The sequence below is a fragment of the Coregonus clupeaformis genome, chromosome 4, assembly GCF_020615455.1.
Source record: "Coregonus clupeaformis isolate EN_2021a chromosome 4, ASM2061545v1, whole genome shotgun sequence".
NCBI classification, from domain to species: domain Eukaryota; kingdom Metazoa; phylum Chordata; class Actinopteri; order Salmoniformes; family Salmonidae; genus Coregonus; species Coregonus clupeaformis.
Window position 1 is genome coordinate 11,836,717 of NC_059195.1, and position 23,897 is coordinate 11,860,613.

At 42.0% G+C, this 23,897-nt stretch overlaps 1 long non-coding RNA gene across 1 annotated transcript in view; it reads left to right on the top strand.

Annotated features, from left to right (window-relative positions):
• The first annotated feature begins 2,782 nt into the window (after nt 1–2,782).
• The window catches only part of LOC121556235, a 31,057-nt gene continuing 9,942 nt past the window's right edge, over nt 2,783–23,897 (top strand). Inside the window, exon 1 of the long non-coding RNA XR_005998122.1 lies at nt 2,783–2,872. This is a non-coding gene — a long non-coding RNA (uncharacterized LOC121556235). The remainder of the gene's footprint in view (nt 2,873–23,897) is intronic.

Below are 23,897 nucleotides of genomic sequence, written 5' to 3' on the forward strand. Positions count from 1 at the left end.
AATGTTTCCACCTCCATGTTTGACGGTGGGGATGGTGTTCTTGGGGTCATAGGCAGCATTCCTCCTCCTCCAAACACGGCGAGTTGAGTTGATGCCAAAGAGCTCGATTTTGGTCTCATCTGAACACAACACTTTCACCCAGTTCTCCTCTGAATCATTCAGATGTTTATTGGCAAACTTCAGACGGCCCTGTATATGTGCTTTCTTGAGCAGGGGGACCTTGCGGGCGCTGCAGGATTTCAGTCCTTCACGGCGTAGTGTGTTACCAATTGTTTTCTTGGTGACTATGGTCCCAGCTGCCTTGAGATCATTGACAAGATCCTCCCGTGTAGTTCTGGGCTGATTCCTCACCGTTCTCATGATCATTGCAACTCCACGAGGTGAGATCTTGCATGGAGCCCCAGGCCGAGGGAGATTGACAGTTATTTTGTGTTTCTTCTATTTGCGAATAATCGCACCAACTGTTGTCACCTTCTCACCAAGCTGCTTGGCGATGGTCTTGTAGCCCATTCCAGCCTTGTGTAGGGTCTACAATCTTGTCCCTGACATCCTTGGAGAGCTCTTTGGTCTTGGCCATGGTGGAGAGTTTGGAATCTGATTGATTGATTGCTTCTGTGGACAGGTGTCTTTTATACAGGTAACAAGCTGAGATTAGGAGCAGTCCCTTTAAGAGTGTGCTCCTAATCTCAGCTCGTTACCTGTATAAAAGACACCTGGGAGCCAGAAATCTTTCTGATTGAGAGGGGGTCAAATACTTATTACCCTCAATAAAATGCAAATCAATTTATAACATTTTTGACATGCGTTTTTCTGGATTTTTTTGTTGTTGTTCTGTCTCTCACTGTTCAAATAAACCTACCATTAAAATTATAGACTGGTTATTTCTTTGTCAGTGGGCAAACGTACAAAATCAGCAGGGGATCAAATACTTTTTTCCCTCACTGTATGGCAACCCATTCACTCTGGTTACAAATCACAAACCACTGAAGATGATCTGGAACAACTCAAGGTCAAAGCCACCTGCTCAGATCGAAGGTGGGGACTCCGTTTTCAGCCATACAACTACAGAGTTACAGTGGGGGGAAAAAGTATTTAGTCAGCCACCAATTGTGCAAGTTCTCCCACTTAAAAAGATGAGAGAGGCCTGTAATTTTCATCATAGGTACACATCAACTATGACAGACAAATTGAGAAAAAAAATTCCAGAAAATCACATTGCAGGATTTATGAATTTATTTGCATATTATGGTGGAAAATAAGTCTTTGGTCACCTACAAACAAGCAAGATTTCTGGCTCTCACAGACCTGTAACTTCTTCTTTAAGAGGCTCCTCTGTCCTCCACTCGTTACCTGTATTAATGGCACCTGTTTGAACTTGTTATCAGTATAAAAAACACCTGTCCACAACCTCAAACAGTCACACTCCAAAGTCCACTATGGCCAAGACCAAAGAGCTGTCAAAGGACACCAGAAACATAATTGTAGACCTGCACCAGGCTGGGAAGACTGAATCTGCAATAGGTAAGCAGCTTGGTTTGAAAAAATCAACTGTGGGAGCAAGTATTAGGAAATGGAAGACATACAAGACCACTGATAATCTCCCTCAATCTGGGGCTCCACGCAAGATCTCACCCCGTGGGGTCAAAATGATCACAAGAACGGTGAGCAAAAATCCCAGAACCACACGGGGGGACCTAGTGAATGACCTGCAGAGAGCTGGGACCAAAGTAACAAAGCCTACCATCAGTAACACACTACGCCGCCAGGGACTCAAATCCTGCAGTGCCAGACGTGTCCCCCTGCTTCAGTCAGTACATGTCCAGGCCCGTCTGAAGTTTGCTAGAGTGCATTTGGATGATCCAGAAAAGGATTGGGAGAATGTCATATGGTCAGATGAAACCAAAATATAACTTTTTGGTAAAAACTCAACTCGTCGTGTTTGGAGGACAAAGAATACTGAGTTGCATCCAAAGAACACCATACCTACTGTGAAGCATGGGGGTGGAAACATCATGCTTTGGGGCTGTTTTTCTGCAAAGGGACCAGGACGACTGATCCGTGTAAAGGAAAGAATGAATGGGGCCATGTATCGTGAGATTTTGAGTGAAAACCTCCTTCCATCAGCAAGGGCATTGAAGATGAAACGTGGCTGGGTCTTTCAGCATGACAATGATCCCAAACACACCGCCCGGGCAACGAAGGAGTGGCTTCGTAAGAAGCATTTCAAGGTCCTGGAGTGGCCTAGCCAGTCTCCAGATCTCAACCCCCATAGAAAATCTTTGGAGGGAGTTGAAAGTCCGTGTTGCCCAGCGACAGCCCCAAAACATCACTGCTCTAGAGGAGATCTGCATGGAGGAATGGGCCAAAATACCAGCAACAGTGTGTGAAAACCTTGTGAAGACTTACAGAAAACGTTTGATCTGTGTCATTGCCAACAAAGGGTATATAACAAAGTATTGAGAAACTTTTGTTATTGACCAAATACTTATTTTCCACCATAATTTGCAAATAAATTCATAAAAAATCCTACAATGTGATTTTCTGGATTATTTTTTCTCATTTTGTCTGTCATAGTTGACGTGTACCTATGATGAAAATGACAGGCCTCTCTCATCTTTTTAAGTGGGAGAACTTGCACAATTGGTGGCTGACTAAATACTTTTTTTTCCCCCACTGTAAGTACAGAAAAGGAGCCGACAACCCAGCAGACTACATGTCCCATCACCCACTCCTAGCAAAGACAGCTGACAGCACACGAGAAGCGAAAGTGGCAGAGGAATATATCAACTTCGTTGCACAACACGAAGCACCCAAAGCAATGACACTGGAGGAAGTCAAAGAAGAAACTCAGAAAGACCATACCCTACAAAAGGTCAGTGCCCTTATCAGAGACAATACATGCACACAATCACAAATGACAAGCGCAGATTTCTATGGCTCTCTCCCCGCAGGAGTATGTACTAGTCCTTGTAGATGAGTATTCGCGCTATCCAGTTGCGGAGGTTGTTCACTATACATCAGCCAATGCTGTCATCCTAGTCATGGACAAGGTGTTCTCCATGTTCGGGATCCCCAGAGTCGTTAAAACAGACAATGGCCCTCCCTTCAACAGTGACCGAATGACTAAATTTTCAACCTACCGAGGGTTTCATCATCTTAAGATCACATCCCTCTGGCCGCAGGCTAACGCTGCAGCAGAACGGTTCATGCGCACTCTAGGCAAAACCATATTACGTTATTATTATATTGAACATATGGAATATTAAAGTCATCATAGCTGAGGAGGAAATAATGAGGCTATTTAAATAACACTATCCCAGTAGATAGACTCAATAAACAGTTGTAGCAGAACTGACTATGGGCATATTTCCATGTAAAAAGCCTGATGAGCACTAACGCGAAGTTCAAAGTAGCACATAACATTTGTTGTCAAATGAAAGCTAAGAGTCTATATTTTTGAGAAATGAAGGCATATATAACATTTTCAACCATTTTCCATCCTAAAAATGTGGAATAAGCAATGGCTTTCATTTCTGGTCAAACAGATGGAAAAGGGGTCTTAGAAAACATCTAGCAGAAAAAGTCTTAAAAAGTATTAGAAATACATCAAAACACAATATTGTTGAAACCAACTAATATTAACAGCTATATTTCAATTGCAGAAATGATTTGCCTTCTGTAAGTCTAAGAAATATTGCTTAGTGTCTTGTCATTCTGTTACCAAAACCAACATACAGTATCTTTAAGGTATTTTCTAATTTCTCTCCCTCAGGGAGGATAATGAAGTTCACAGTAAAGATAGACCTACCAATTAGTTATAGTGTTTTTACTGATAACAATTTGGTTTAGGATTTATTAAGTGATTAAAACTCATCATTCTGTTACCAAATCGTTTACAGAATGATGAAAAAAATCAGTAACAGAATGACTGCAACTGAATTGGCTACAATAGGAATTCATAGTAGTCACAAATCACTTTGGGTCACCTGCTACTTTCCTCACTTCAACTGGTATACTTTTATGTTTTTGAGTCATTCAGTTTCCTCTTGATTGCTAGCAATAGCATCAATTCTTTGTTTCACAGTGTTATCTGACAAAGGTATTGATGTGAGTTTCTGTACCTCTGCCTCCCCACATATTGTTTTCACCATATCAATTGTGGCCTGCAATATCGAAGTCTCTGCAATAGTGTTTGGTTTCATAGCGTAGCCATTCACAGTGGGAATTATTCAAGTGCAACTGTCAAGTGCGTCCTTTTCCCATGATCTAAGGGCGCTCTCTGGTTGAATTGTATCTTTCAGATTTGAATTATTTTCGTTTAGATTTTGAAGGTTAACCACATCACAATAATTTTGAGATACAAAGACGATATTATAAAGAAAACACACATGGGGTTACCGGGTTACCTTCAGACGAGGCCCGGAGAACTCCCTTATCGGAGCATGAGGTCTGATACCAACAGGCTCAGAGACCGTTTCTATCTACAAGACATCAGACTGCTAAGCACTTGAACTGGACGGTGTATACCATGTGTATCCCATACATACGACTAATAAAACTTGAAACTTGAACTAAATGTGTTTTTGTAAAATGTTCTGTGAAAATTGTTACAAGTAGTCCTGCATAGAGTTCTATGGTTTGCTTAACTTTGCAATCAATGGTTTTTGTTTCGCATTGAAGTGCCATTCTGTTAACCTGGAATTGCCCCTATCTGACTAACTAGGCTATGGGATCACAAGATAGACTCTTTATCTACTTTGTGTCCGTTCCAGGAAGATATACAGTTGAAGTCGGAAGTTTACATACACCTTAGCCAAATACATTTAAACTCAGTCTTTCACAATTCCTGACATTTAATCTTAGTAAAAATTCCCTGTCTTAGGTCCGTTAGGATCACCACTTTATTTTAAGAATGTGAAATGTCAGAATAATAGTAGAGAGAATGATTTATTTCAGCTTTTATTTCTTTCATCACATTCCCAGTGGGTCAGAAGTTAACATACACTCAATTAGTATTTGGTAGCATTGCCTTTCAATTGTTTAACTTGGGTCAAATGTTTCGGGTAGCCTTCCACAAGCTTCCCACAATAAGTCCTCCTGACAGAGCTGGTGTAACTGAGTCAGGTTTGTAGGCCTCCTTGCTCGCACACGCTTTTTCAGTTCTGCCCAGGATTGAGGTCAGGGCTCCAATACCTTGACTTTGTTGTTCTTAAGACATTTTTTATTTTATTTTTTTGTAATTTAGCAGACGCTCTTATCCAGAGCGACTTAGAGTTAGTGAGTGCATACATTTTCATACTGGCCCCCCGTGGGAAACGAACCCACAACCCAGGCGTTGAAAGTGCCATGCTCTACCAACTGAGCTACAGGGGACCATTTTGCTACAACTTTGGAAGTATGCTTGGGGTCATTGTCCATTTGGAAGACCCATTTGCGACCAAGCTTTAACTCCCTGACTGATGTCTTGAGATGTTGCTTCAATATATCTACATAATTTTCCTTCCTCATGATGCCATCTATTTTGTGAAGTGCACCAGTCCCTCCTGCAGCAAGCACCCCCACAGCATGATGCTGCCACCCCCATGCTTCATGGTTGGGATGGTGTTCTTTGGCTTGCAAGCATCCCCCTTTTTCCTCCAAACATAACGATGGTCATTATCGGCCAAACAGTTCTATTTTTGTTTCATCAGACCAGAGGACATTTCTCCAAAATGTACAATCTTTGTCCTTGTGTAGTTGCAAACCGTAGTCTGGCTTTTTTATGGCGGTTTTGGAGCAGTGGCTTCTTCCTTGCTGAGCGGCCTTTCAGGTTGTGTCTATATAGGACTCGTTTTACTGTGAATATAGATACTATTGTACCTGTTTCCCCCAGCATCTTCACAAGGTCCTTTGCTGTTTTTCTGGGACTGATTTGCACTTTTCGCATCAAAGTATGTTCATCTCTAGGACACAGAACGCGTCTCCTTCCTGAGCGGTATGACGGCTTTGTGGTCCCATGGTGTTTATACTTGCATACTATTGTTTGTACAGAACGTGGAACCTTCAGGCATTTGAAAATTGCTCACAAGGATGAACCAGACTTTTTTTTCCGAGGTCTTGGCTGATTTCTTTTGATTTTCCCATGATGTCAAGCAAAGAGGCACTGAGTTTGAAGGTAGGCCTTGAAATACTTTGACAGGTACACCTCCAATTGACTCAAATGATGTAAATTAGCCTATCAGAAGCTTCTAAAGCCATGACATCATTTTCTGGAATTTTCCAAGCTGTTTAAAGGCACAGTCAACTTAGTGTATGTAAACATCTGACCCACTGGAATTGTGATACAGTGAATTATAAGTGAAATAATCTGTCTGTAAAGAATTGTTGGAAAAATGACTTGTGTCATGCACAAAGCAGATGTCCTAACCGACTTGCCAAAACTATAGTTTGTTAACAAGAAATTTGTGGAGTGGTTGAAAAACAAGTTTTAATGACTCCAACCTAAGTGTATGTAAACTTCCGACTTCAACTGTAAGTATTTTGAAAGCTGTTTGTATGTTTTTTAGATATTTATTGTACTGACCTGATTTAAAAAAAAAACTATGTGCCCTTGAGAGTTGGAGTCAACGAGTTCACAGATTACAGAAATGTTGGTAAATGTGTATGCCTCAACAAAAAAATTATTGAGCCAAACCGCAACATTAATCCAAATGGTAATGGTGAAATGGATTTAGAATAACAAACAGACAAAATATAAAAAATACACTTTTGTCCATCAGACTTCAGATTGCATCATCTTCACGCTGACCCTTCTGTGGCTCCGTCTTTTCCAAGCCACTGTCTAGAGATTGTGTGAACGGAGTGAGGACAGACAGACAGTCAGAATGAATGACAGAAGTACAGACAGACATGGTTTGTACCAATTAACTTGTCTTTGTTTTATTGTAATTCCATATAATTCCATTGTGCCAACCTAAAGCTGTGCTCTTTACGTTTAGGAGGAAAATGAAGAGAAATAAGTGGAGAGTGAGATGAGACAAGAAGAGGGTGAACAATAGGCCCAACACATTTAATAACAAACACCCTGCCTAGCCCAACACACACACACACACACACACACTGATGTGTATGAGGAAGTTTATCCAGATGCAGCACTGGTAGTGCATTTGTAAAATGATTCATGTCAAGTTTTGACAAGCATGCACCTGTTATGAAACTAACTGTGACAACTTTTAGAGCCCCCTGGATTGATGATGAATTGAACAATTGTATGGTTCAAAGAAATGATGCAAAAGAGGTGGCAAACAAGTCAGGCTGCTCAGTTGACATACTGTAAATTTAGACATTTTGTGACTAAACTTAACAAAATAAGAATACCAAACAAAGATAAATGACATAAACCACAATGGAAAAATACTTTGGAATACCTTACATGATATCATGGGCAGAAAACCCAATTAATCTCCATTGTTCATTGAAGTTGATGAGTAATTTATAACAAAACCTTTCGATATTGTCAATTTCAATAACTAGTTCATTAGTAAAGTGAAAAAACTCAGAAGTGAAATGAAAACAATAAACAGTGAACCATCATATGTTTGTATAAACTATCTAATAATGAAAGAGGATTGCTGTTTTGTATTTGGTCAAGTTAGTGTGGGAGAGGTGGAAAAATGATTGTTATGCATCAATAATGATTAGCCACCAGGTATAGACAACCTTGATGGGAATCTATTGAGAATGGTAGCAGACTGTATTTCCACCCCTTTTTGCTATATCTTTAACCAAAGCCTAAATGAGTGTGTGTTTCCACAGGCGTGGAATGAAGCTAAAGTAATTCCACTGCCTAAAAATAGTTAAGCCCCCTTTGCTGGCTCTAACAGCCGCCCAACCAGTTTGCTGCCTGTTCTGTTTGACCAAATACAATGCTATTTTTCAGAGAATATGTTAACCACTGACTCTCAGCATGCATTTAAAGAAGGGCACTCAACTTGTACTGCACTGACTCAGATGACTGATGATTGCTTAAAATAAATAGATAATAAGATGATAGTTGGAGTTTAATTGTTAGATGTTATTGAACATAAATTGATATTGAAAAAACTCACTTGCTATGGCTTTACATTACCTGTCATCACATGGTTGGAGAGTTATTTATCAAATAGAACCCAAAGAGTGTTCTTCAATGGAATCTTCTCTAACATCAGATACGTACAGTTGCCTTGGGACATTACTCTTCTCTATTTCTACCTCAATTTCGTGATATCCAATTGCACTTCTTAACACCTGACTGCACCGATGTGTCGGCAGAAACACCGTTCAACTGATGACCTAAATCAGCCTGCAGGCACCCGGACCACCACAAGGAGTCACTTGAGCACGATGAGCAAAGCAAAGCCACCACTGCCAAACCCTCCCTTACCCAATTCTGCACCGCCCTACGGGACTCCCGGTCACGACACAGCCTGGAAACGAACCCGGGTCTGTAGTGACGCCTCTAGCACTGTGATGCTGTGCCTTAGACCGCTGCGCCACTCAGGAGGCACTCTATTCTTAGGAATGATTTGCCACTGGTCTTACACAAAGCTAGAATGACTACAGTGGCTTGCAAAAGTATTCACCCCCCTTGGCATTTTTCCTGTTTTGTTGCCTTACAACCTGGAATTTAAATTAATTTTTTGGGGGTTTGTATAATTTACACAACATGCCTACCACTTTGAAACAAACAAGAAATAAGACAAAAAAAAACAGAAAATTTGAGCGTACATAACTATTCACTCCCCCAAAGTCAATACTTTGTAGAGCCACCTTTTGCAGCAACTACAGCTGCAAGTCTCTTGGGGTATGTCTCTGTAAGCTTGGCACATCTAGCCACTGGGATTTTTGCCTATTCTTCAAGGCAAAACTGCTCCAGCTCCTTCAAGTTGGATAGGTTCTGCTGGTGTACAGCAATCTTTAAGTCATACCACAGATTCTCAATTGGATTGAGGTCTGGGCTTTGACTAGGCCATTCCAAGACATTTAAATGTTTCCACTTAATCCACTCGAGTGTTGCTTTAGCTGTATGCTTAGGGTCATTGTCCTGCTGGAAGGTGAACCTCCGTCCCAGTCTCAAATCTCTGGAAGACTGAAACAGGTTTCCCTTAAGAATTTCCCTGTATTTAGCGCCAACCATCATTCCTTCAATTCTGACCAGTTTCCCAGTCCCTGCCGATGAAAAACATCCCCACAGCATGATGCTGCCACCATCATGCTTCACTGTGGGGATGGTGTTCTCGGGGTGATGAGAGGTGTTGGGTTTGCGCCAGACATAGCGTTTTCCTTGATGGCCAAAAAGCAAAATTTTTGTCTCATCTGACCAGAGTACCTTCTTCCATATGTTTGGGGAGTCTCCCATATGCCTTTTGGCGAACATTTAAAAAATGATTAAACAACAATTAATGGAACGGTGTTGACTGTGAATACATATGCACGCACCACTTTTCCGTTATTAGTTTTTTCATTTCACTTCACCAATTTGGACTATTTTGTGTATGTCCATTACATGATATCCAAATAAAAATCCATTTAAATTACAGGTTGTAATGCAACAAAATAGGAAAAATGCCAAGGGGGATGAATACTTTGCAAGGCACTGTATGTATGCAGATGATTCCAAACTCTACCTCCCAACACCCAGTGAGCTCACATAAATTCTAAATAAGGAGTTACAATCAGTATCAGAATGGGTGACTAATAATAAATTGGGTGACTAAAACTAAAGGCAATATATTTGGTTCAAAACATTCTCTAACATCTAAACCTCAACTGGAGTTGTACATGAAGGGTGTGACCATTGAGCACGTTTAGGAAGCTAAACTCCTAGGTATAACATTGGATGGTCAATTATCATGGTCAAGTCATATTGACAAAGTTGTTGTGAAGATGAGGAGAGGCATTAATTATTTAAAAAAAGATGTACTAGTTGTTCAGGCTCTGGTCTTGTCCCATCTTGGGCTCTGGTCTAGTTCCATCTTGATTACTGTCCGGTAATATGGTCAAGTGCAGCAAAGACCTAGCAAAAGCTGCAGCTTGCTCCAAACAGAGCAGCACACCTTGCCCTTAACTGAACTAACATCAACAACATGCATGCCAGTTTTTCCTGGTTGAGGGTTGACGAGAGATTAACTGCTCCTCTTCTAATTATGAGAAATATTACTGTGACAAAAATTCAGAATTGTATACATACATACAGTCAAATAACATTCAGCTCAGAAACCCATACAGTACATATCCCACAAGGCATGTCACCAGGGGCCTCTTCACAGTCCCCAAGTCCAAAACTAATTCATGGCAACGCACAGTTTTATACAGAACTCCCTTCCATCTCCAATTACTCAAGCAGACAGCAAAATGACCATTAAAAAACTGATTAAACAACAACTCGTGGAACGGCGGGGACTGTGAGGGGGACACACACACAAACACATGCAGGCACACACATTGTGTAATTTTTTATTGTTTGCATTATTATTTTTGTTGTATTGTTTGTATCTCATTGTATTTTAAATGTGTGTGACTGTCCTTGTCTATCAGTGTATGTGTTTCGTTACTTGTCATGTTTTGTGTTTTTTTGTGGACCCCAGGAACACTAGCTGCTGCTTCTTCAAAAGCTAATAGGATTCCAAATAAACAAATAGACACACACACACACACCTTCCCTGCCCTAGCCCCCAGTGGATCAGGCCAACTTGTTTCACACATCCATGAAGTTGCTGCAGAGCCAGATAAGGCCTTATTAGATTTGTCATATGTTTGGTGTTTACCTTTTTTGGACAAAGTTCATAGATGCAATGTGTTTCCACAACATAGATGAATCCAAAATCAACTAAATATAAATCCTTAAACATACCGTGGCATATCAAATAAATTGTTAAAAATAGAATATTTGACGCAATTAAGTACAGATGTTTTTAGCCACCAACATCACATTATGTGTCCTTGCTGTTTTAGATTTTGCATTGACAAACATCTGTCAAAACCTTTGGGGATTTAACACACAACTAAAACAACTTAAATCTCTTACATCTATAAAAGTCTTAACATGTCATACATGCTTGACTTAAATCCCAATAAGGTTCTGTGAGAATAAGATGCTAAGGGAGAGAACTACTTGAATGTACAGGAATTCACAGAAACTTTTATCTGCTTGTAGTATCTTCTGTATTGTAACAGCATATCACAGCAAATGCATGGATGCATAGACAATTGATTCTACCTTTTTTTCTCTACTGTTAGGCAAGGTCAGCTTTTATACATACTGGGCAATTCCACAGTAACAGAATGATGCTGAGACTCAAATTTTACACTTTAAAATGTATGTCAAACAAAAACCAATGTTTGCAAAGTTCAACAAACCATACAAAGTTTGGTAACAGAATGATGTTTTGTGCTGTTTGTGTCGGCATTCTCTTAACAAACTTTGCATCTGCATTGTTCTTCAAGTAAATGTGTTTTTGTAAAATATTCTGTGGAAATTGTTAAAAGTAGTCCTTGTGCATAGAGTTGTATGGTTTGTTTAACATTGCAATCATTGTTTTTGTTTGAAATACGTTTTAAAGTGGAATTGCCATATAAATAACGAATAATGAATAATGAATAATAACATTATGCAGTTACAATGTGTTACATCGAATTATGTATTCACCATTACATAATTCAGTGTGCTGACCAGCCACTACTGTCAACCATGACCGTCCACAATTCACTTGGCTTTGACAAAAGGTTTAAAAGTTCAAATTCTAAACTTTGAGACACAGGGACCCTCCCTCTTAAATTTCCTTGACGCATCTTTCATGAATAGAAGCCAATGGGGTTCGGCCTTGCATGTGTGTGAAGCTCAGTTCTGGAATATGATGTTATCTGCCTGTTTCCTCCTCAAACACGCTGCATCACCCAAACAGATCTTCCTCCCTGATCTTTTTTAACTCAACTGTTTCGCCAATCTTTATCGTTTCCATCTCTCACACTCCTCCATCTCTTATCTGCCATTTCCATTGCACAACTAGCTATGTGACTGCATACAGACGTAAACTATTTTTAAAGAGCCACGCGAGCCCGGCAATTGAAAATTGGAAACACAATGGTTGAGTGTAACTGGTTCATTTATTTTGACCTTTTCTAGTCTTCCAAGTGTTCCCCAGACTTTGGATGCTGTTGAGTTTCTACTCACACCTAGCCAGATGGTTCTAATTCCTTCTATAATTCAGCAATCACTGAGTGCCTGTAAACCAGTTGGAGTTGAAGTGAGGTCTATATTGTCTGAGGTAAGGATTCTACTGAGAGTAGGGATGGATCTTATCAAAACGTTCAAAAATGTTTATGTGTGCTGATGTGTAAATGCATAAAAGCAAATCAAGGGGTGTGCCACCCCTTTTCATCCAGCCTTCACTAGATAGAAGCAGGTTTGTTAAAGCAGGGATGGACCAAAAGCCTCCACACCCAATAGCTCTCCAGGGGAAGAGTTGGCCATCCCTGTTCTAAGGGTTAGACTATGGGGTAAAATGATGATATTTATATTATACTTGTTATCAAGTAAAATAGAAGAGGTGTAGTTCTGCAGCCGGTGTTGGAGAAGAGCCAGTGGGATGGAGGCTGACTTCCAAGTGATCTCAGAGAGCAGGCGCTGCGGGACCTTATTACGTTAGTGACAAAGTGAGGTGAACACTCAAACAGAGGGCCTACAAAACAGGCCTCATGAACACAATTAGGATTAGTATAATCCCACTGTTGCAGATAAAGGCTGATTGCTGTCATCCTGTTCTCTTCTCGGCTTGGATGGATCCAAGATAGCTCCAACTTCGCACTCTTTAGTATAATGGCTGAATGACATGTTCTATTGAAAACAATCAAACTGCTGATTTTTGGAACTATGACTGCTACATTCCCTACAGGACAAGAGGAAGGAAATTATAACACATTTTAATCAACCCCTGCTGTCTGATGACTCTAACACATTTGGTCAGACTTCCCATGCAGCTGCCAGTCTAGCCCTTTCCAAAGCTTCGGAATTCCGTCATTAAACTAGGAATGATCTTCAATATACAGGTATCTGCCAAAATAAAGGAAACACAAACATAAAGTGTCTTAAAGAGATTCTCCAGTACTTTTGTATACTTTTTAGCCAGTAGTTCTGAAAGTAGCACTCACGAGCCAGAATTGCGTACTACGTCACATATGTTCAGATATGTGAACTACGTCATTGCGCTCTCTCTCTCTCTCTCTCTCTCTCTCTCTCTCTCTCTCTGTGTCCACTGAGCCGTTGGGCCCACCCTGCAACCTCATTGGATAATGCTGGGCAGGCCTCTTGCTAGCTGTCACTCAAATGTAAGGAGCTGAAGCTCATTGGCTAGAACTTGAATTGCTAGTGGGCTGGCCCACATGGGGGGAAATGTAAGAAAAAGGGCGTGGCACAGCGTCAAGAATTCAGTCGCTTTCAAACTAGGGATTATGTGGCTAACTGAGGTAAGACAGTAATTCTGCTCATAGATTATGTATGTATGAACTACACATCAAGCCCAAAGCGGGAGGTTTAAAAAATACTTTCTTAGTCGCCAAAGTACCTGAGCATGTCTTTAAAAGGGCGTTGGGCCATCACCAGCCGCCAGAGCCACCAGAACAGCTTCAAAGTGGCTTGGCATAGATTCTACAAGTGTATGGAACTCTATTGGAGGGAAGCGACACCATTCTTCCATGAGAAATTCCATCATTTGGTGTTTTGTTGATGGTGGTGGAAAATGCTGTCTCAGACGCTGCTCCAGAGTCTCCATAAGTGATCAATTGTGTTGAGATCTGGTGACTGAGAAACACACACACACAAACACTGACACAAATGTGATCATATTACTCCAGTGCTAGCCTCTCTACACTGGCTTCCTGTTAAGGTTAGGGCTGATTTTAAGGTTTTACTGCTAACCTACAAAGCATTACATGGACTTGCTCCTACCTATCTCTCCAATTTGGTCCTGCCGTACATACCTACACGTACACTATGGTCACAAGACACAGGCCTCCTTATTGTTCCTAGAATTTCCAAGCTAACAGTACCTCCCACAACCTGGTGCCGACGAAGATGGCGGACTCGCGACTAGCTGTTAGGAAACTTTGCAGAATTGTGTTTTTTTTATGTATTATTTTTTACATTATTAGCTCAGAAAGTGTTTTGTATCATTTACATATCGCCGGCACTATTGGATATCAGAGCGACGGTAACTCACCAGCATTACGACCAGGAATACGACTTTCCCGAAGCAGATCCCTTGTTTGCTCTCCCCAGGGCAACTGAACTGATTCCAGCGGCTGACCAAAACATCGCCGGCGGAGGAGAGGCACTTGGAGCGGCCTGCTGGTTCGACTTAGGAGATGCGCACACCACCCACCGCTTCCAAGTATACTACTCGCTAATGTTCAGTCTTTGGTTAACAAAATCGACGAACTCCGGGCAAGGATTTCTTTCCAGAGAGACATCAAGGCCTGTAACATACTTTGTTTCAAGGAAACATGGCTCTCTTGGGATATTCCTTCGAAATCGGTCCAGCCAGAGGGGTTCACAGTTCATCGCACAGACAGGAATAAATATCTCTCCGGGAAGCAGAAGGGCGGAGGTGTGTGTTTCATGATTAACGACTCATGGTGTAATTGTAGTAACATACAGGAACTCAAGTCCTTTTGTTCACCCGACCTAGAATATCTCACAATCAAATGCCGAATGTATTATCTCCCAAGATAATTTTCTTCGGTTATAGTCACGGCAGTGTATATCCCCCCTCAAGCCAATACCACGACGGTCCTCAAAGAACTTCATTGGACTTTACGCAAACTGGAAACCACATATCCTGAGGCTGCATTTATTGTGGTGAAGGTAGGAAACAACATCTCCACTTCGCTGATCCTCAACACTGGGGCCCCACAAGGGTGCATGCTCAGCCCCCTCCTGTACTCCCTGATCACCCATGGCTGCGTGGCCAAGCACGCCTCCAACTCAATCATCAAGTTTGCAGATGACACAACAGTAGTAGGCTTGATTACCAACAATGACGAGACCGCCTACAGGGAGGATTTGACGGCTCTGGGAGTGTGGTGCCAGGAAAATAACCTCTCACGCAACGTCAACAAAACAAAGGAAATGATCGTGGACTTCAGGAAACAGCAGAGTGTGCACCCCCCTATCCACATCGACGGGACCGCAGTGAAGAAGGTGGAAAGCTTCAAGTTCCTTGGCATACACATCACTGACAAACTGAAATGGTCCACCCACGCAGACAATGTGGTGAAGAAGGCGCAACAGAGCCTCTTCAACCTCAGGAGGCTGAAGAAATTCGGCTTGGCACCTAAAACCCTCACAAACTTACAGCACCCGATGTCACAGGAAGGCCAAAAAGATCATCAAGGACATCAACCACCCGAGCCACTGCCTGTTCACCCCGCTATGATCCAGAAGGCGAGGTCAGTACAGGTGCATCAAAGCTGGGACTGAGATAATTAAAAACAGCTTCTATCTCAAGGCCATCAGACTGTTAAATAGCCATCACTAGCGCATTAGAGGCTCCTGCTGCCTATTGAAATAACTGGCCACTTTAAGAAATGGAACACTAGTCACTTTAATAATGTTTACAGTCACTTTAATAATGTTTACATATCTTGCACTACTCATCTCATATGTATATACTGCATTCTGTTCTATAATATTCTACTGTATCTTAGTCCATGCCGCACTGTCATTGTCATTGCTTGTCCATATATGTATATTTTCTTAAATTCCATTCCTTACTAGTTTTGTGTGTATTAGGTATATGTTGTGAAATGGTTAGATATAACTTGTTAGATATTACTGCATTGTCGGAGCTAGAAGCACAAGCATTTTTTCTACACCCGCTATAACATCTGCTAAACACGTGTATGTGACAAATACCATTTTATTTTATTTTATTTGTAGACAGGGGTTTCTCCTATAGAGCTATATTTTTATCCACGTAAGAGACGCAGACTCGGTCTCGAGCTTTAAGTCTTTACTGAAGACTAATTTCTTCAGTAGGTCCTATGATTGAGTGTAGTCTTGCCCAGGAGTGCGAAGGTGAACGGCAAAGCACTGTGACAAACCGCCCTTGCAGTCTCTGCCTGGCCGGCTTCCCTCTCTCTGCTGGGATTCTTTGCCTCTGACCCTATTACGGAGGCTGAGTCACTAGTGCTCTTCCATGCTGTTCCTAGGAGGGGTGGAGGAGATCTTTGTGGGCTATACTCAGCCTTGTCTCAGGGTAGTAAGTTGGTGGTCTGTTGATATCCCTCTTGTGGTGTGAGGGCTGTGTTTTGGCAAAGTGGGTGGGGTTATATCCTGCCTGGTTGACCCTGTCCCGGGATATCGTCGGACAGGGCCACAGTATCCCCCAACCCCCCGTCTCTGCCTCCAGTATATATGCTTCAATAGTCTATGTGCATGGGGGCTAGGGTCAGTCCTGTGTGAACTTAAGTGTTCTCTCTCTCTCTCTCTCTCTCTCTCTCTCTCTCTCTCTCTCTCTCTCTCTCTCTCTCTCTCTCTCTCTCTCTCTCTCTCTTCTCTCTCTCTCTCTCTCTCTCTCTCTCCTCTCTCTCTCTCTCTCTCTCTCTCTCTCTCTCTCTCTCCCCCCCTCTCTCTCTCTCTCTCTCTCTCTCTCTCTCTCTCTCTCTCTCTCTCTCTCTCTCTCTCTCTCTCTCTCTCTCTCTCTCTCTCTCTCTACCGTACCTGCTGTCTCAACTTCTGAATGCTCGGCTATGAAAAGCCAACTGACATTTACTCCTGAGGTGCTGACCTGTTGCACTCTCTACAACCACTGTGAATATTATTTGATACTGCTGGTCATCTATGAACGTTTGAAGATCTTGAAGAGCGATCTGGCCAGCACAGCCAGAAGAGGACTGGTCACACCTCTGAGGCTGGTTCCTCTCTAGGTTTCTTCCTAGGTTCCTGTCTTTCTAGGGAGTTTTTCCCAACCACCATGCTTCTACATCTGCATGGCTTGCTGTTTGGGGTTTTAGGATAAGCACTTTGTGACATCTTCTGATGTAAAAAGGGTTTTATAAATACATTTTAAATCCCCTATGGTCCTTTGAGTCCCCTCTTTCAAAGTCACCAAGATATTTTATTTTAGCCATGGTAGACAAAATAATGGCCAACTGGGCATTGTTATACATGACCCTAAGCATGATGGGATGTTTTAATTGCTTAATTAACTCAGGAACCACACCTGTGTGGAAGCAACTGCTTTCAACATACTTTGCATCCCTCATTTACTCGTGTTTCCTTTATTTTGGCAGTTACATGTAAATGCATACAGTATGTACAATAAATACAGTATTTATGTCAAATGGTACTTCTATGAGGTCTTGGTTTTCACTCTTGTAATGCAACAGAAAGTGATGTCAGGGTTGATGTTACATAGACTGACTCTTGTGGCAACACTGGTTGTGGTTGATATTACCATCATGTTCTTGCCATTTGCCTGTGGCACAGGTTTTTTTGCTTTAAACTGGAAAAGTTGGCATGCCACATCATACTGGACTTTCACTCCTAACTACGTTAAAAGCTGACCTGATCAAGCAGGGGATAGGTCGATGATTAGCATGTATTAGCAAATTAGCCTACCGACTGGAAGCATAATGGGTGTGTAGTAAAATGTTAAGTGATTGACTGTATATGTGTTTCACACCTTACCTTTACTATGGTGTCTGTATTTATTCAGCTTTTCTTCCAGAAAGGGGATGCAGTGGCTGTAGCAGCCATGGAAAATGCTATGAACTACACATTTGACAGGCTTATGAACAAGAGTTGCGTGACACAGACCTCCTTTCATAATAGCCTTTTTTTACTAGACGTACTTGGCTACAGGTCCTGTTCTGCTCTGTTAGGTCAATATACCTTTTCTATCTTGTTTTTCTGTCTAATAGTAAGAGTGTTTTTACACTCAATAGACTTTTCTGAAAAAATACCACAGATACACATATTACTTTAGTCTAAAGATGCGAATATAGATACATTTGTCACGTCTCGCATGCAACCTCCATGGGTAGCGTTAGACATAGTCCCTAGACTCCCCGCCCTCCGAGCAGAACAAAACAGAATTGTATTTTCAAGCCAAATGTTTCTGCAGTAAAAATCTTAATAGCAGAGCAATGTTTTTGAAACACCTGAAATGTAGACATTTTCCTTATATTAGAGACTTGTTTTGTTGAGTTTTTACCTGAAATTGCAGAAACAGCCTGTTACATTCTGAAATTGTCACTATTGCTTAAAAAAAAAAGGAATCTCAACTTTGTTTTCTTTGGGTGCTTGCCAGCACAGGGCCACAGTACATTTGAATGCAACACTGTCAAGCAGCTGATCAACTCCCCAGTGAATTAAAGGAAATCTTCTCCCATGTTGAAAGTTATATTGTATTTGTGCATCTCTGAGCAATGTTCTATTGATTCCCATGGTCATTTCATGTTTTCATGTGTATCTGAGCTATTCGCCGTTCAAGCAGGCAGAAATACAGCCGGTATAGAGCGTTTTGCAAATACAATATAACATTCAAAATGGGTGAATCTTTTCTTTAAGGTTTTTTCAGTTGCAATTTGCTTTTACCTCATGCAATGATTTGCATGATATTGATCAAATAAAGCCTGGTTTGTTGTAAGGTAAAGTTGTCATTTAGGCCTAAAAACCTATCTAGCTATGGTTCAGATAACGGTAGCTAACATTAGTGCTCAGCTAACTACCCAGCTAACAACAAACGTTCCCACAACTTTAAAGAACGTTCCCTTAACCCTCCCGTTGTCCTAGGGTCAAAATGACCCGCCACTGTGTTGAACCAACTTTATTTAATTTTTATATTTTTTGGATCATTTGTGAGAAGGAGGCAGTGATATTTTCTTTAAAGTCTCACTGCCTCCTTCTCACAAATGATCCCCAAAATATAAAAATTAAATAAAGTTGGTTCAACACAGTGGCGGGTCATTTTGACCCTAGGACAACGGGAGGGTTAAGAGTCTTAAGAGTCATTAGGTCATTAACTAAAGTTTTCATAAGAATGTTCCTTTGATGTGCAAGGAATGTCTCCAAGAGCCCATTCCCTTAATGTCAAATAGAACATATCCAGAACGTGGTTATCATGTTCTCAGAATTTAAGATATTAATGTTCTAGACACGTTTCATTGGACCGCTGCAAGAACATTTATTTTTATCAGTTGTCAGGACGTCACCTTATGGTCCCAAAGAAACTTTCTCTCCCCCTTAAAAATAATTACACATCATGCCTTGTTACTGTTGCCGAGCCAATCAAGGCCCTGATTGGTGAACCACTGATCCATTCATACAGTGCCTTGCAAAAGTATTCAACCCCCTTGCCGTTTTTCCTATTTTGTTGCATTACAACCTGTAATTTAAATATATTTTTATTTGGATTTCATGTAATGGACATACACAAAATGGTCCAAATTGTTGAAGTGAAATGAAAAACATAACTTGTTTAAAAAAATTAGAACAAATAAATAACGGAAAAGTGGTGCGTCCATATGTATTCACCCACTTTGCTATGAAGCCCCTAAATAAGATCTGGTGCAACCAATTACCTTCAGAAGTCACAAAATAAGTTAAATAAAGTCCTGCTGTGTGCAATCTAAGTGTCACATGATCTCAGTATATATAGACCTGTTCTGAAAGGCCCCAGAGTCTGCAACACCACTAAGCAAGGGGCACCACCAAGCAAGCGGCACCATGAAGACCAAGGAGCTCTCCAAACAGGTCAGGGACAAAGTTGTGGAGAAGTACAGATCAGGGTTGGGTTATAAAAAATATCAGAAACTTTGAACATCCCTCAGAGCACCATTAAATCCATTATTAAAAAATTGAAAGAATATGGGACCACATAAAAACCTGCCAAGAGAGGGCCGCCCACCAAAAGTAATGGACCAGACAAGGCATTAATCAGAGAGGCAACAAAGAGACCAAAGATAACCCTGAAGGAGCTGCAAAGCTCCACAGCACCACTTTAAGCCGTACACTCCACAGAGCTGGCCTTTACGGAAGAGTGGCCAGAAAAAAGCCATTGCTTCAAGAAAAAAATGAGCAAACATGTTTGGTGTTCGCCAAAAGGCATGTGGAAGACTCCCCAAACATATGGAAGAAGAATACTCTGGTCAGATGAGACTAAAATTGAGCTTTTTGGCCATCAAGGAAAATGCTATGTCTGGCACAAACCCAACACCTCTCATCACCCCGAGAACACCATCCCCACAGTGAAGCATGGTGGTGGCAGCATCATGCTGTGGGGATGTCTTTCATCGGCAGGGACTGGGAAACTAGTCAGAATTGAAGGAATGATGGATGGCGCTAAATACAGGGAAATTCTTGAGGGAAACCTGTTTCAGTCTTCCAGAGATTTGAGACTGGGACGGAGGTTCACCTTCCAGCAGGACAATGACCCTAAACATACCACTAAAGCACCACTTGAGTGGTTTAAGGGGAAACATTTAAATGTCTTGGAATGGCCTAGTCAAAGCCCAGACCTCAATCCAGTTGAGAATCTGTGGTATGACTTAAAGATTGCTGTACACCAGCGGAACCCATCCAACTTGAAGGAGCTGGAGCAGTTTTGCCTTGAAGAATGGCCATAAATCCCAGTGGCTAGATGTGCCAAGCTTATAGAGACATACCCCAAGAGATTTGCAGCTGTAATTGCAGCAAAAGGTGACTCTACAAAGTATTGACTTTGGGGGGGGTGAATAGTTATGCACGCTCAAGTTAGTTTTTTAAATCTTATTTCTTGTTTCACAATAGAAAATATTTTGCATCTTCAAAGTGGTAGGCAAGTTGTGTAAATCAAATGATACAAACCCCCTAAAAATCAATTTTAATTCCAGGTTGTAAGGCAACATAACAGGAAAAATGCCAAGGGGGGTGAATACTTTCGCAAGCCACTGTAGCGCTTTGTCTGTTGGCAAGGTTAGGGATAATCACACACACAGTGCTTTTAACATACAGTGTTATGACATGTTTGTCAATTACATGTTTGTTCTACATGGTATACAGTATGTGGTGCAGTAGAGGCTGCTGAGGGGAAGACGGCTCATAATATTGTCTGGAACGGTGCTAATGGAATGGCATCAAACACATGGAAATCATTCCACCAATTCCGCTCCAGCCATTACCGAGCCCGTCCTCCCCAATTAAGGTGCCACCAACCTCCTGTGATGTGATGTAGATAGTTCTCTTTGAGATGCTCAGCTATATAAAATTAATAAATACTGATAATTTATGAGGTAGTGGAAATGTGGTCATCATTTGTGGTCAAGTGGAAATCCTACAGATACCCATCTTTCAATGAGGAACTCATGTTTTAAATTAGAACAGATAGATGTGTTGTAACTGTTGCCAAATAATGACATTAATTAATGTTGCTAAGAATGTGAGATTAGGGTGACTACGCTAGCGGGTCTCAAAACCAGGCTACCAGCACCAACGACGAATGCCCTATCCACTGTCCCGATATGTGATATCTCTAGGGTATGTGCTTATTGGGCCACTATAGTTAGAAGAAACCCTACCCCCTCCTCCCTAGGCACTTGTGTAGGTCTGAAACAACTTGATATGTTTAAGGCTGTAAGCAATAGGGTGAATGCACTTTGAAGTAATGCAAATCTCAGCTCTGTTAAAAGTACACTCAAGAAAAACTTGTATTGATCACAGTGATTTGGAGTATCGTTAAAACAGGTTAATAACATGCCCCACCAACATTAGACAGACAACAATTTGAAAGCCCTTAAAGAGTGACTGCCCCAAAAAGCAAATAATCACTTTGAAAACGGCATGTGGCATCGATATGAGTCACAAACATGTATTCTAGTGTCAAAATTGACTACAAAGTGTAAATAGGATAATTTTGGTCATAAAGTCAGTCTCATCTAAAACTGAGTTTGCAACCTCAGTGTGTCACAACAAGCAAATGAAGGTTGGGTTTGGATTACAATTATGTCAACAAATCATGCCCCTTTTTGCCAAGCTCCAAGTGCAAAATGCCCTTCTGTCGACTTTGCTTCCCTTCATTGAATGGGGCATTGATATTTATACATACATATTATGAGTTACACCCCCCAGCCTACCCCCTCCTCACCCCACCCACATACCTCATATGCACATATGAATTTAAATACAACATAACATATTACAATAACTTCTTAGACCCACTCAGGTCGTTCAAGACATTTTGTGAATTAAGCTCTTAAAACAACTATTTGGCAAGTTTTTGTAGATGAAGGGAAAAAAATATGTTTAAGCCTTGAGGCAACTGAGACATGGATTGTGTATAAGTGCCATTCACAGGGTGAATAGGCAAGACAAAATATTTAAGTGCCTTTGAATGGGGTATGGTAGTAGGTGCCAGGCGCGCCAGTTTGAGTGTGTCAAGAACTGCAATGCTGCTGGGTTTTACACCCTCAACAGTTTCCCGTATCAAGGAGTAGAATGGCGCCGGAGAAGATGGCTGCCGTTTTACAGCCCTCTAACCAATTGTACTACTGTGTGTTTTTTCGCGTTATTTGTAATTTATTCTGTACATAATGTTTCTGCCACCGTCTCTTATGACCAAAAAGAGCTTCTGGATATCAGGACAGCGATTACTCACCTCGTATTGGATGAAGATTTTTTCTTCAACGAGTCGGACGCGAAGGATATCCTACAGACACCCGACAAGGCCCAAATCCCCATCATTCGCACGAGAAAGTGTCACAAACCGGGCTAGAAACTCCGGTCTCAGATGTGGAGAGCTGGGGGTACTACCCCTTAGCCACAGAGGAGGTGTTGTAGGACCCAAATGAAACACCCAAGGCAATACTCCAGGCAAGTAGATTTAATGTTCCAAAACAGGAGGCAAAACAAAACAACTCCACGAGGGGAGAAAAACAAACTAAAGATAACTTTGAACAACTTACTAGGACAGACACGGTGGGACAAAGCAGGAGACACATAGTCAGGACGCAATAACCAAGTGAGAAACAAGGGGAAAACACACAGCTAAAATACACAAGGGGGAAACAAGGCACAGGTGACCTGGATCAAGCTAATTAGGACACATGAGGAAGAACTAAGGCAGAGGGGGAACACAGATGACCTCTAGAGGCCCGGAGACAAACAGGAGGCAGGAAGCTGACACACACGAGGAAGAACTAAGGCAGAGGGGGAACACAGATGACCTCTAGAGGCCCGGAGACAAACAGGAGGCAGGAAGCTGACAGGACCCCTCCTCTAGGAACGACTCCTGACGTTCCTTCCAGAACACCCTGGCCCCAGGGTGCGAAAATCTTGGATCAAACCTGGGTCCAGGATGTCCCTGGCTGGAACCCAGGAGCGCTCCTCCGGCCCGTAGCCCTCCCAGTCCACCAGATACTGCAGAGAGTTCTGGACCCTCCGGGAGTCCAGTATCCGGCGGACTGTGTAGGCTGGCTGGCCGTCAATGATCCTGGGAGGTGGCGGGGGTCTGCGTGGGGGGCAAAGGGAGAAGACAAGACAGGTTTAAGGAGTGAAACATGGAAAGTGGGGTTAACTCTAAGGGGAGCGAGGGAGAACCAAACGATACGACACAGGGTTAACCTTTCTAGCAATGCGGAAAGGCCCGATGTATCTCTGGGAAAGCTTCCTGGATTCGACCCGGAGGGGCAGGTTCTTTGTGGCCAACCAAACTCTCTGACCAGCTCGGAAACTAGGGCCGTCCGGCGGTGGCGATTAGCCTGACTTTGGTATCTCTGGGAGGTCCGAAGGAGGGCACGCCTGGCCTTCTTCCAGGTCCGCCTACAGCGTTGGACAAAGCGCTGGGCCGAGGGAACACCAACTTGCGCCTCCTCCTCTGGAAACAATGGAGGGTTGTAACCGAACT